The sequence below is a fragment of the Macaca nemestrina genome, chromosome 9 (assembly GCF_043159975.1).
Source record: "Macaca nemestrina isolate mMacNem1 chromosome 9, mMacNem.hap1, whole genome shotgun sequence".
NCBI lineage: Eukaryota > Metazoa > Chordata > Mammalia > Primates > Cercopithecidae > Macaca > Macaca nemestrina.
In genome coordinates this window covers 119,442,670-119,455,533 of record NC_092133.1, presented here as the reverse complement: position 1 = coordinate 119,455,533, position 12,864 = coordinate 119,442,670, and the positions used below count along the sequence as shown (strand labels likewise).

General features: G+C 44.1%; 1 protein-coding gene across 29 annotated transcripts in view; it reads left to right on the top strand.

The window, feature by feature from the left end:
* The window catches only part of LOC105480028 (KIAA1217 ortholog), a 910,528-nt gene that overhangs the window by 844,771 nt on the left and 52,893 nt on the right, over positions 1-12,864 (top strand). The window lies entirely within an intron of this gene.

Sequence of the window (12,864 nt, the reverse complement as noted above, 5' to 3'; positions counted from 1 at the left end):
GCCAGCTGGAAATCCAACCACCATTTATTCCAAGTTCTAAACAATGAAAGTACAAGTAAACTTTTCAATGACAAGCCTGCCATAATTTGGGGTCTGCTTGTACATAATTAATTCCAAAGAAGTGATACAGACAGTAATTGCTATGAATTCAGAAAAGGGAACATTTTCCCAAAGTTATGTGGGTCTGAGAGCCTTCATGAGAACATTGAGATGGTCTAGAATTTAAGGCATGTATGTAATGAAAGGAAAAGATGTCATTTGGGCAAGACCAACTAGTCTGTATCCAAAATTTGCTATACTTTTACCATCAAGGTACCTATAAAAATGACATCTCGATATGATGTTTTGCCAGTCTCAGAAATCAAGGCTGACCAACTGTTGTTATTTCATTCACAGGAATAGAATTGCATGGTTAAGTCATTGAATTCGTTAGACTCCTGAGTTCAGGCAACAGATATTTGATAAACATACCAGACCAACTAACAAATTTATGAAGCTAGCTCTATTCTTACACCAGGGATACTCTGTCAAAAATGCCAATGGAATGGCAGCCACGAGGTCTGTGTGCTACTTTAAACAAACCAATCTCTCAAAAGGAAAAGGCATCATCTGTCACTAATTAGATCAATTAAAATGTGCCTCTCTATCTTCTTTGAATATTCACGAGGTGCTGTCAATCAGAAGTCCTAAGTCTGAAACCAGAAACTTAAGCCAGAAAAAACTAAATACTGTGAGGTTCAGATAACTCCTTACTTTGTCAACTAGAACTTCTTCAAAGAGAAGAGGAATAGCTTAAGTACAGAGTCAGCCTCCTGAAGAGATGGCAAAATCAACTTAATGCAGAATCGTGGGGTTCCCACCCAACCTAAAGATGGATCATCAAAAGAGCCCAGGAGCTGATAATCCTAGACTCTGTTGACGCACAGGACACACAGTTTAGCCTCTCTTGTGATTTACTTGTCCTTCTGTCTGGCGGAAACCATGGAGATTACACTTGTCCTTATTTGAATTCTAGACTTCATTTTTCATGAATGAAGTGATTCAAAAAATATATCTGAGTCTAAGCATGAATTCTAACTTTCAAAAATCGCAGATCTTAAAAAGTGTGTATTGAACTGGGTGCAGTAGCTCATGCCTGTAATTCCAGCACGTTAGGAGGCTGAGGCAGGAGGGACACTTAAGCCCAGGAGTTCGAGACCAGCCTGGGCAACATAGTGAGATCCCATCTCTACAAAAAATTTTTTTAAAAAATTAGGTGTGGTGTCACATGCCTGTAGTCCCAGGTGCTCGGGAGGCTGAGGTGGAAGGATCACTTGAGCCCAGGAGTTGGAGGCTGCAGTGAGCTGTGATTGCATGACTGCACTCCAGCCTGGGTGACAGAGCGAGATCCTGTCTCAAAAAAAAAAAAAAAAAAAAAAAAAGTCCATATATACTCATACAGGGCCAACTTCTATCACCAGTAAATACTTCCTCTGTCTCCTTGTCCATCCTCAAAGCTAAAGAGACCTTAGAGAATACCGTGTCCTAATACCTGACTTTACAGCAGGAGAAACAGCAAGGAGACTTCCTAAAGGTCCAAGGACAGGAGCTACTCTAGTTAAATGACATTTCGCTATCATGCTGCCTTGGGGGTGGCTCCAGCCATTGCTCTCGACCTCGCAGCCACCTGCTGGGCCAAACCACCTCCCTCTGTCATCTGACTTGCTGCAGTGGTCTCCCAAAAGGTCTCCTCACTCAGTCCCTGCCCACCTGCTGCCTGTTCTCAGTGGAGGGGCCAGAATAACCCTGTTAAAACATGAACCCTTTCATGTCCAACCTCAGCTCTGAACTCGCCATGGCTCCCCTCACATTTTGTCTTTGCAAGCACAAATAACTAAGAAGACAAAACAAAAGGGAAATGCACTAGAGAGACCAAATATAGCAATTTTTTTTCTTTTCCCCAAGAGTCCTTATTTTGTTTCTTTTGAGTCCACCCTAAGATTTACAGCTCTAAAGCAGGCAGGAGTGGGGAGTTCATTTCCACAGTCACCATGAGGTCCACTCAAGAGACCATCTCTCCTGACACTGTCTCTCGTTTGAAGGTAAATTAGCTGACCGTGTTCAGGTGGTCCATAATATGAAGCAACTGCTATTCCTACCTGTTTGTACCTGTGCAAAAAATGAGATGTCACTTCCAGAACATGAATGTTCCAGATTAGCCTCAGGGAAGAGAAAGAAAATGCAAAATAGGTGATTTCATAAAGCAGGGTGTAGGCTCGCCCTGGGGAGCAGCGGCTCTAGTCACCCAGCAGAGAGCCAGCAGGAAGTGAAGTGCCTCACCCCAGATGTGAGTCACTAAGGGAGGCAGCTCAGTGCCACAGAGAGCGCTGGATCCGAGACAGCCTGCAGGCTAATTGCTCTGTTTCCCTAAGAAAATCCCTGCCTGGCTGAGCCTCAGTGTCTTTTATACTAATAGGGGGATGATAATCTACTCAAGAGTTCTGTGCAATTTTTTTTATTTTTATTTTATGTGTGTGTGTATATATATGTATTTGTATTATATTTTTATTTTTTATTTATATTTTATTTTATATATTATATTATATTATATTTTATATATAATTTTTTTTCTTTTTTTTTGAGACAGTCTCTCTCTGTTGCCCAGGCTGGAGTGTAGTGGTGTAGTCTTGGATCACTGCAACCTTTGCCTCCCAAGTTCAAGCAATTCTCCTATCTCAGCCTCCTAAGTAGCTGGGATTACAGAAGCCTGTCACCACACCCAGCTAATTTTTTTTCTGGAGACGGAGTTTTGTCTTCTTGCCCAGGCTGGAGTGCAATGGCGCCATCTCGGCTCACAGCAACCTCCGCCTCCTGGGTTCATGCCATTCTCCTGCCTCAGCCTCCAGAGTAGCTGGGATTCCAGGCACCCACCACCACGCCTGGCTAATTTTGTATTTTTAGTAGAGATGGGGTTTCTCCATGTTGGTCAGGCTGGTCTCGAACTCTGCACCTCAAGTGATCCACCCGCCTCGGCCTCCCAAAGTGCTGGGATTATAGGCGTGAGCCACGGCGCCTGGCCATTTTTTTTGTTTTTTTTTTTTGTTTTTTTTTTTTTTTTTTGAGACGGAGTCTCGCGCTGTGTCACCCAGGCTGGAGTGCAGTGGCCCGATCTCGGCTCACTGCAAGCTCCGCCTCCCAGGTTCACGCCATTCTCCTGCCTCAGCCTCCGAGTAGCTGGGACTACAGGCGCCCGCCACCACGCCCGGCTAGTTTTTTGTATTTTTAGTAGAGACGGGGTTTCACCATGTTAGCCAGGATGGTCTCGATCTCCTGACCTCGTGATCCACCCGCCTCGGCCTCCCAAAGTGCTGGGATTACAGGCTTGAGCCACCGCGCCCGGCTGTATTTTTAATAGAGATAAGTTTTCACCACGTTGGCCAGGCTAGTTTCAAACTCCTGACTTCAAGTGATTTGCCCACCTTGGCCTCCCAAAGTACTGGGGTTACAGGTGTGAGCCACCACACATGGCCTATTTTTATTTTTTAATGTATTATTATTTTAGAGATGGGGTCGTGCTATGTCTCCCAGGCTGGAGCACAGTGGCACAATCATAGCTCACTGCAGCCTCGAAGTCCTGGGCTTAAGCAAGCCTCCAATCTCTCAGCCTCCCAAAATTTGGAGATTACAAGTGTGAGCCACTGTGCCTGGCAGAGGGCCAAGTTCTGTGCAATTTAAATGAAAATAGCTATTAGATCACTTTGTGTACTGGAAAGTTTTCTATGAACAAATGTTTCATTGACATAAAACCATGAAGCCATATAGTTGTGCCAGTCCTTCAGATCTGAGGGGGATTATGTCCTTATCCCTGACTTGGGACTCTTTCCTGGTACCAGCCAGAACAGCCTACACAGAAATAGAATTGTGAAATAGATTAAAGGCTGCCTGGAGCCTTCCCCAAGCGCATTTGCTGTGCTGGGCAGAGCACTGCTAGAACCTCGGAAGCCAATTGTGCATGCGGGGAACACCAGGCCTGGTGGGGACTGAGCTTGGCCCTCCTGGTTGGACCTGCCTGTCTTTTTTTTTTTTTTTTTAATTGCTTCAGTCAAGATCACAGACCCAGAATGGGAAGACCTATGGGATTTATGTAAATCCCTTCCAACCAGAAACTTATGTAATTCCAGGATTCTAAGTGAGGCTGGATTTCTGTGGGTAGTGGGTGTGAAAGAATGGGTACCCCTGTTTAACAAGGGGTTGGGGCCTTCTGTGATGGCTTATCCTCTACAGAATAAGGGTTTGTTCCGCCTTTTCCATGGCCTGAAAAGAACTCAACTCCATATTCTCTCACTTCCTGTAATTGACCATGTCCAGGACTTTCTGACCTTGGAGAATTCACCTTTGCTCTTTCTTCTGCCTGGTGCATTCTTCCACCAAATGTCTAACTGACTGGCTCCTCTCCAAACTCAAGGCTTTGCCAAATGCCACCGACTCAGGGAGGCCTTTCCTGGCCATGACACTTGAAGTTGCAACATTCCCCCACAGTCTCCCGTGTCCCAAATGTAAGTTCCATGAGGGCAAGCCCTGTGCTTTTACCACCATACCCCCAGCATCTTGAACTGTGCCTGGTCCAAGAAATATTTGTTGAATGAATGAATTTAAAGGGATATCATGAAGGCTTATACATCTTCAGTGGTTTACAGGTTATAATGTGCTTCCCAGCACGTTTTTCTCATTTGCCCTCATTTCGATGACTCTGTAGGGTGACAGCCTTTGGGACAGGTAAGGCAGTTGTTTTCCCAGTTTGATGGTTAAGGAAGCAGAGACTCAGAGATGTTAAATGAATTCTGAGTGGAGATTTGTATCTCCCCATGGATGTCTGTTAATGAACTTGAATGCAGCATGCCCAAAAATAAAGTCCTATCATCCCCATATCAGGTCCCTCAGGCCAAAAACCTTGGTGTCATCTTGATTGCTGTCTCCTCAACCCTGCATTTGGACATCTAGACCCAGAGAACAGTGAGATCGGTACTCAGAGGTTTCCTGGCTCCAGCCATTGCTTTCGACTTCACAGCTACCCATTGGGCCAAGCCACCTCCATCTCTCACCTGACTTGCTACAGTGGTCTCCCAAGAGGTCTCCCCACTCAGTCCCAGCCCACTTTCAGCCTGTTCTCAGTGGAGGGGCCAGAGTGACCCTGTTAAAACATGAGCCCTGTCATGTCCAGCCTCAGCTCAGACTTCCCCATGGTTCCCATCACACTCAGCGTCAAAACGAGAGTCCCTAAGATGACATACAAGTAGGGAGAATGCCCTTCTCAGCTGGACTGGGACAGCTCCCAGGCATCCCTGTTGTCCTTGTACAATACTTGCAATGACCAATGGCTCCCCTGCCCTCTTTCTGAAGTGTCCTGGTGTGGAGAATAAATGATGTGATTCCCCTTCCCACAAACTCTGGCCAGGTCAACCCTCTGCCCCTCTGACATCATTTCAATCACCCTCCCCTTCCTTCCCTCACTGCAGGCACACTGGCCTTCCCAGCTCTCCTCAGACCTGCCAGGCATGCTCCTGCCTTGGGCGGAGTGTATATGTGAGAGTGCACCTGCTCTTCCCACAGCCTGGAATGTTCCTCCTCCAGACAGCACACATGGCCTGCTCTCTCACTTCCTTCAGGACTTTATTCAAAAGTGACTTTCTCAGTGAAGCCCTGTGTGCTCACCCTGTGTAAAATTTCAGCTCTTCTTCCTATCTCTCTTCCCAGATTTTTTTTATTCCTTCATGTTCATTGGTGTCTAAGGTTTAGCATTTATTTTGCTAATGGTCAGTAGAATGTAACCTCCATGTAAGCAAAGAGTTTTGTCTGTTTTGTTCATGTCTATGTCCTTAGTGCCTGGAGCATTCCCTAGTATGCAGTAGGTGCTCAATAAATGTCGGTTGGATTAATGGATGAAAGAAAGGTCACACCGCTGTAAGGATGGAATCAGAGCACAAATCCGGGTTAATTCCTGGTCCACTGTTTTTGCTTCCACTAAATTGTATTTGGTCTAGGGCTTACTGCGCTTGCCCTGGAACCCTGCTCAGAACACTGCTCCCTTCCCCTTCTTCTTCTCCCTCTGGATAAATTCTACTATTCTTTTCAGCATCATTCACATCTCACCTCTTATAAGAACTTGTTCTTCCCCAGGCTATTGCTCCGTCTCCATCATCCAGGAGCACCTTATTGATAGCACTGAGCACAGAGAAACCCCACAGAATCCTGACTGGGCTGTAGCCACCATGCCCAACTAAGCCAAGTCATCCAAAGCCTAGGATCAGGAAGAAAGGCATCAGCATCACTGACCCTCAGCGCCCATCATGGTGCTCATGCGCAAAGCGATGGTGGAAGTGAACTGAAATTGACATGATATCAATTGTCTCCCAAGGCCTTGAAGAAAATAAACAGCATCCCTAGGAGTATGTAAAGAACTATGTATTAGCGAGAGTACCATCATCTCCACAGCATTCCCTCTCCACATCTCATTGCCAGTTTTCATTCTCTCAACACCTCAGTGAATTTATGAAGAAAGCTTAGAAATAGCTTTTTCCTCCAGATCCTTGTAAATGGAGCTTTATTTTTGCCTGTTTTTTACAGGTGTCCTTAAATGTGTCTACCTTCATGCATTGTAAGTTAAATGCAGAACATTTTAGATGAGCCCCTTTGGCGAATAAGGAGTTGTCCCCCAACTCTGTCTCCTTGAAGATTACCAGAAGGAGAGGGCATAGGAAGAAATAGAAGGGGCACAGGGGGCCTTTTCTTCTCATTTATTACCTGCTCTGTCATTCAGAAAGCAATGTCGGTATAGCATGGGAACAGTAAGGCTGAAAAATAGCCCAGATGCAATGGAGTTCAGTTGGGATAATGTTGAAAGTATTCAGCGTCCAACCTGGGTAAGAGCCAGGAGAAATGACCAGAGACTGTTCAGACAGTATCGAAGGTGGAGAAAGTAAGGTCAGGCTGCAGATAAAGAAATAGTTTGTATGAATAAGAGAAATGAAGACAACAAAACATTGCCATACTTAGAAGGGGTTTTGCAGTTTCAGATCTAGACAGTAACACCATTCTGAGTTAGAATTCAAGGTCGGAGGATGGCTGTAAAGATTTTGAGGCTCTATAGTGCCACATTTCTGTAGGGGTTGTAAGTATGGATGTTGAATCTACAAAGGATGGCAGCTGGGGTGTGGTGGATGGGAGCACAGTTCCATGCTGATCACCCAGGGATGGGAGGGATTTCCTGGATAACGGTAGGGAACTTAGGGATGAGATAGTCAAGAATTCCAAAGCAGGGGAGATGCTGAGACATCAGACGAGACAAAAGATTGAAGTGCTTTTTAGGGGAGACAGAACATACCCAGTCTTCTTGCTCATGCCATGAACACAGGGCCTAGGGAGAAGAAATGTCAGCCCTGACCGCCAACTACACCAATGTCTCCCAAATAGATCTAAATGTGTCAATGAGAAGTTAAATGTATTGGGAGTTTGGGGAACAATGTCTTTAGTTACACAGCTTTTCCACCAATAGGTTAACTTCAGGCAGAAATAGAGAGTTCATTGCTTAGAGTCACATTTGAAGCTTTACCACAAATTCAGACAATTTGAATTCCTTTGTTTTGTTGAACTCATCTGAAAACAGTCTTTAATTACTTTAGGTTTTGTTTTTTTTTCCCTCATACCAGAGTCAGGGCATGAACAAACAAGGGCATAGCCTCGCTTTAAACCTGTTCACTATTGCATTCTGGAAAATGCCTTCGGCACTGCCAAGACTAAAGAGTTTTAGTTCAGATAGATTTCTCCCAGAAAAAAAGAAACTGACATTGTGAAAGAAAAGCACTGCCTGGGAAAGCGGGTGTTTTGCCTCTGCTGTATCCACGGCAGCTAGCACATTACCTAGCACATATTAAGGGCTCAAAAATATTTGTTGGTTGACTCATTGACCATATAACACTTTCTGGTGAAGAGAGATGAGGGGGAATGAGCAGGAATACAAAGAAAAAATTGCAAAATTTAGAACTAGAAGCAAATGGAGGAACCACCTAGTAGGGACTCTCAGAAGAGCAGAATAATGCAGTTGTTACTGACTACAGTGGGTTGAGGCTGCAGTGAGCTATGATCATGTTCATTGTACCCCAGCCTAGGAACAGAGTGAGACCCTGTCCCAAAAAAAAAGTTATATAAATGGAGTCACTGGCTAAAAATAATCCCCTAACTGGTTAAGAAGGTTAATGTTTCAGACTAGGGGCTAATCACATCAGCTCGGCTAGCTGGTTTCAGCCATCTCCTGTAATACGTCTTCTGGATATTTAAGAACAAATCCTTTGGGATTCTTAATAGGGGACTCGCCAGCCTCATATGTGTTACGCTATTACTTAGATATATAATAAGGACTTAATTCAGGCTTAGTGATGCCTTGATCAGTACAAAGTCCCTAGTCCAAAAAAAAAAAAAAAATCAAGGTGAAACTTGAATCAAAAAGTTATATAAGTGTGCCAGGCATGGTGGCTTATGCCTGTAATTCCAACACTTTGGGAGGCCGATCTCGCTTGGGTCCAAGAGATCAAGACCAGCCTGGGCAACACGGTGAAACCCCATCTCTACTAAAAATACAAAAGAATTAGCCAGGTGAGGCAGTGCGTGCCTGTGATCCCAGCTACTTGGGGGGGCTGAGGCGAAAGGATCTCTTGACCTTGGTGAGTTGAGGCTGCAGTGAGCTATGATCATGCCACTGTACTCCAGCCTGGGAATAGAGTGAGACCCTGTCAAAAAAAAAAAAAAAAAAAAGTTCTGTAAATGGAGTCACTGGTTAAAAATCATCCCCTAAACACAGATTTTTTTTTTCTTTTCTGTGTTGCAAAGACAGAACAGACCACCAACAGTATGAATTTTGCTTCCTCTTCACAGACAGACATGGAGCTTGCAGGAAAGTTGTTTGGAGTAATCGTTTTAACACTGGGAATAGCACTTCCCTGAATGTGACTTGAGTTTTTTATTAATATTATGTTTGGATCATGAGAAGACTCATTCAGCCAAGCTGACTTAAGACATTAAATGACTAGTTAACCATATACACTAATCACATAAATATGGTTTGTGGAATGATATAAAATGGTTTATGAAATCATTTTTAAGCCATCTTTTCAACAGTAATTGTATCAGTCCTGTCATATTTTAAACCAAGTGATATTGGCAAGAATGAGCCTAAATGTCTTTAATATTCTGATGATGAGCATGCAAAATTGCCCCTGCAATAAAATGACAGGGTTGTGTTCATTTCTCTTCTTCCGTGGCACTTTGCTTTCTTCCCTTTCAACTTTAAAACACACTTCCTACAATTTCATCCTGGGAGAAGGCTGCATAAGTTTCCATTGCTGTCATTTACTTAAACCATAAAATTGTTTCCAGATTACCAACCATAAAATGGAAATACAATCTTATTTATGAATGTATAAATCAGATAATGTCCCCAGAATGAATCCTGAAAGCAGACACAATTTGATGATTAAATAGGAGGGAAAATGTTTTCTCATTACCGTGTGTCAAAAGAATTGTATTTTTGTGAAGTGGCTTTGGCCAAGACAGTAGAGCATACACATGTATTCGGTGCTGTGTGTACTGCCTGCTCCCACCAGGGAGAGAATGACTTCCCCTCTACTGTCAAGCATCTGAACTCTCCAGGGGGGATGTCAGATGAGAAGCCACCTGACTCAGACTCAGTATCTCTGATGCAGCATGTCTCTTTCCTGGTGACCTTGCAGGTGACATATCCTGAAAGAGGCCACCCAGGGAGCCTTCACTCCCTTCCTCACAGATACAAAAAGGCAAGCCAAGCATGTGGGTACCTGGAGTGGGTATAGCCCTTTTGTTCTAAAAACACCCCAACTCTTATGCCAGGCAGTTCTGCAACTCTGTCAATATTAGCCCTAAAGAAGAATAGGATGTTGTTTGGGAGTTGTCTCTCTCTGCACCCTAAAACTATTATCTGGTGGAAGCCCAGGGTAGAAACTGAGTACTCACTGAGCCAAGGAGCATGCCGAAGGTGTGTCTGCAGCCCCACGGACTTCCATGTGCAGATGACGTGGTCTGTGTTGTGACATTCTACAGTTCTCAACTCAAGGATGAATCAGTAGAAGACCAATGTTCTTTATCCAGAATGATTCAAGTGCTTTCTTTCTTTCCTTCTTTCCTTCCTTCCTTCCTTCCTTCCTTCCTTTCTTTTCTGACACAGTCTCGCTCTGTTGCCCAAGCTGGAGTGCAGTGGTGCAATCTGCTCACTGCAACTTCTGCTTCCTGGGGTCAAGTGATTCTCCTGCCTCAGCCTCCCGAGTAGCTGGGATTACAAGCATGCGCCACCACACCCAGCTAATTTTTGTATTTTTAGTAGAGACGGGATTTCACCATGTTGGCCAGGCTGGTCTTGAACTTCTGACCTCAAGTGATCCACCCGCCTTGACCTCCCAAAGTACTGGGATTACAGACATGAGCCACTGCACCCGGCCTGTTTCAATTTTTAATGCTGATGCTCTCCTTTGTTGGACAATGTAATGAAACCTGTTGACCAGACTGGAAGCAGAAAGAAGGCTGGTCTAGCGCTAACCAGCATTGTTCTCGTGGCCAGCAATGGAATCCCAGGACTCCCCTCTGCCATTTCCCTCTTAGCAGAGTCTTATTTAGTCTCTACATAAATGAGACCTACCTATTTCTTGCATTTCTTAATATTACTGTCTTCTGCATGTACTAAGGTTGTCATCATGCCTTTCTATCCCACACTCCAGCTGTACAGAACCCTTTAAGCCACTTCCTTACCAAAGCTCTCTAGGCTCTAAAAATGCCATGTTACCTTTTTTTTCTTAAAGAAATATCCTTTGCATTTGCCTAGGATTGAAGAAGAGCAGTAAACTAGTACATCTCAAGGTAGCCCTGAGTGCACCTCTGCTCTTAGTGTCATTCATTGTACTCCAGCACCACTGTGGATAGAGTCCCTGTGGGACGAATGAGGACTCTGGGCAACTTTCACCTGGGACTGAGCATTCTCCAGAGGAAGTCATTCATTTCCCAAGAGTTTGTGCAAGTCTGTGTCTCCCATGTGGCAGGAAGAGTGACCAACCACCACTCCCATTTTTTCTGAGATGCCACTGTGACTTGGGTCAATAAGCTTGACCTTGCCAATGGATATTCACTAACTGGCTTTCCTTATTTGAATTTCTTACCATTTTTTCCCTTTGATAATGTGGACTATTTTATGGCAAAGAGGGCGCCAAGGTATGACTGAAATCCTGTATGGCTGGGAGGTTTAGCAACAACTGGTGTACCTGGAAACATTTGCAAATCACTCCGGGGAGATACATTTCCGCGCTCACCATTTGAGATTTCTTCTTTCCACTCTATTACAGCAGAGAGATCATACTATTAATACTTAAAATTACTTGGTTTTTTTTTCCCTCCTTGGTGGATTTGCAACCTTTAACTATCCAGACTGCGTGACTTACATATAAGAAACTCAGTATTGTGACAGACCATCAATTTTAAACTAAAGAAAATGTGTGGAGTTCTGATATCAGAGGTTTACAGTTACAAAATTAAGATCAGTGTTACACATGGCACTGAGAGTTACATTCCAAAGGCAAAACTCAAGGCTGCAATGCTTGAGTTGGACAAAATTACCCTTGAATATCATCTTGATTGTCATAAAGTTCAGGATGCAGATGCCATCTCTCAAAAAGAGCCCAACTTAATCAGCTGGCTTTTTCTGTGAAGGAACAGGCCATCATTACTTTTTTTTTTTTTTTTTTGAGACAGAGTCTTGCACTGTCGCCCAGGATGGAGTACAGTGGCGCAATCTTGGCTCACTGTAGCCTCCACCTCCCAGGTTCCGGTGATTCTCCTGCCTCAGCCTCCTGAGTAGCTGGGATTACAGGCACACACAACCACACCCAGCTAATTTTTCTATTTTTATTAGAGATGGGGTTTCACCATGTTGGTCAGGCTGGTCTCGAAGTTCTGACCTCAGGTGATCCACCCACCTGGGCCTCCCAAAGTCCTGGGATTACAGGCATGAACCACCATGCCTGGCCAGACCACCATTACTTTTTCCACTGAGAATCAGATAAATTAACCAGCTTGTATTTAATAGTGTAAGAATATACTGTTTGCAGAACAGGAATCCCATCACTCACAAACCCAGGGGTCTGTGGGACTGAGATCCTCAGTGAGGAGTGAGGTCCCTTCTCTTATCTCAGGCTTGTGCAAGGACAGTCACTCATGAGAGATAACAGCACAGGCAATGCCATGCCATATACATTGTTCTTCTCTCTCCTTTTCCTGTTTTGAACTACGAAGTATGCATAACTGAATTCACATGAGGTGACATGTGAAGCCTCTATTCACTTACTTGTATTGTTGTTTTTAACGATGTGTTGAAAACAATGGCAATAGTTCTGCAAAACGTCCGTTGTCTGAGGTCTAGAAATGTGAGCCTATTTCAAATGCCAGTTAAACTGTAATGAAGCATCAAAGAGCCCTGGAGAGAAGGGAGCAGTATCTGTGTATGGAAATCATTGGGAAATTTTTCATTAACGTCTTGAGATGGCCAAGCTGTTAGGGATACTCATTTTCCTGCACGATTCTGTAAAAGCCTCCAGGCTAAAGTTCCGATGACATTAGATCTAACATCAAATCCTACTTTCAAATACTTGGGTTTTTTGTTGTTGTTGTTTGTTTTTTGTTTTTGAGACAGTCTTGCTCTTTTGCCCTGTCTGTAGTTCAGTAGTGCGATCTTGGTAGTAGAGATAGGGTTTCACAATGTTGGCCAAGCTGGTCTCAAACTCCTGACCTCAGGTGATCCGCCCACCTCAGCCTCCC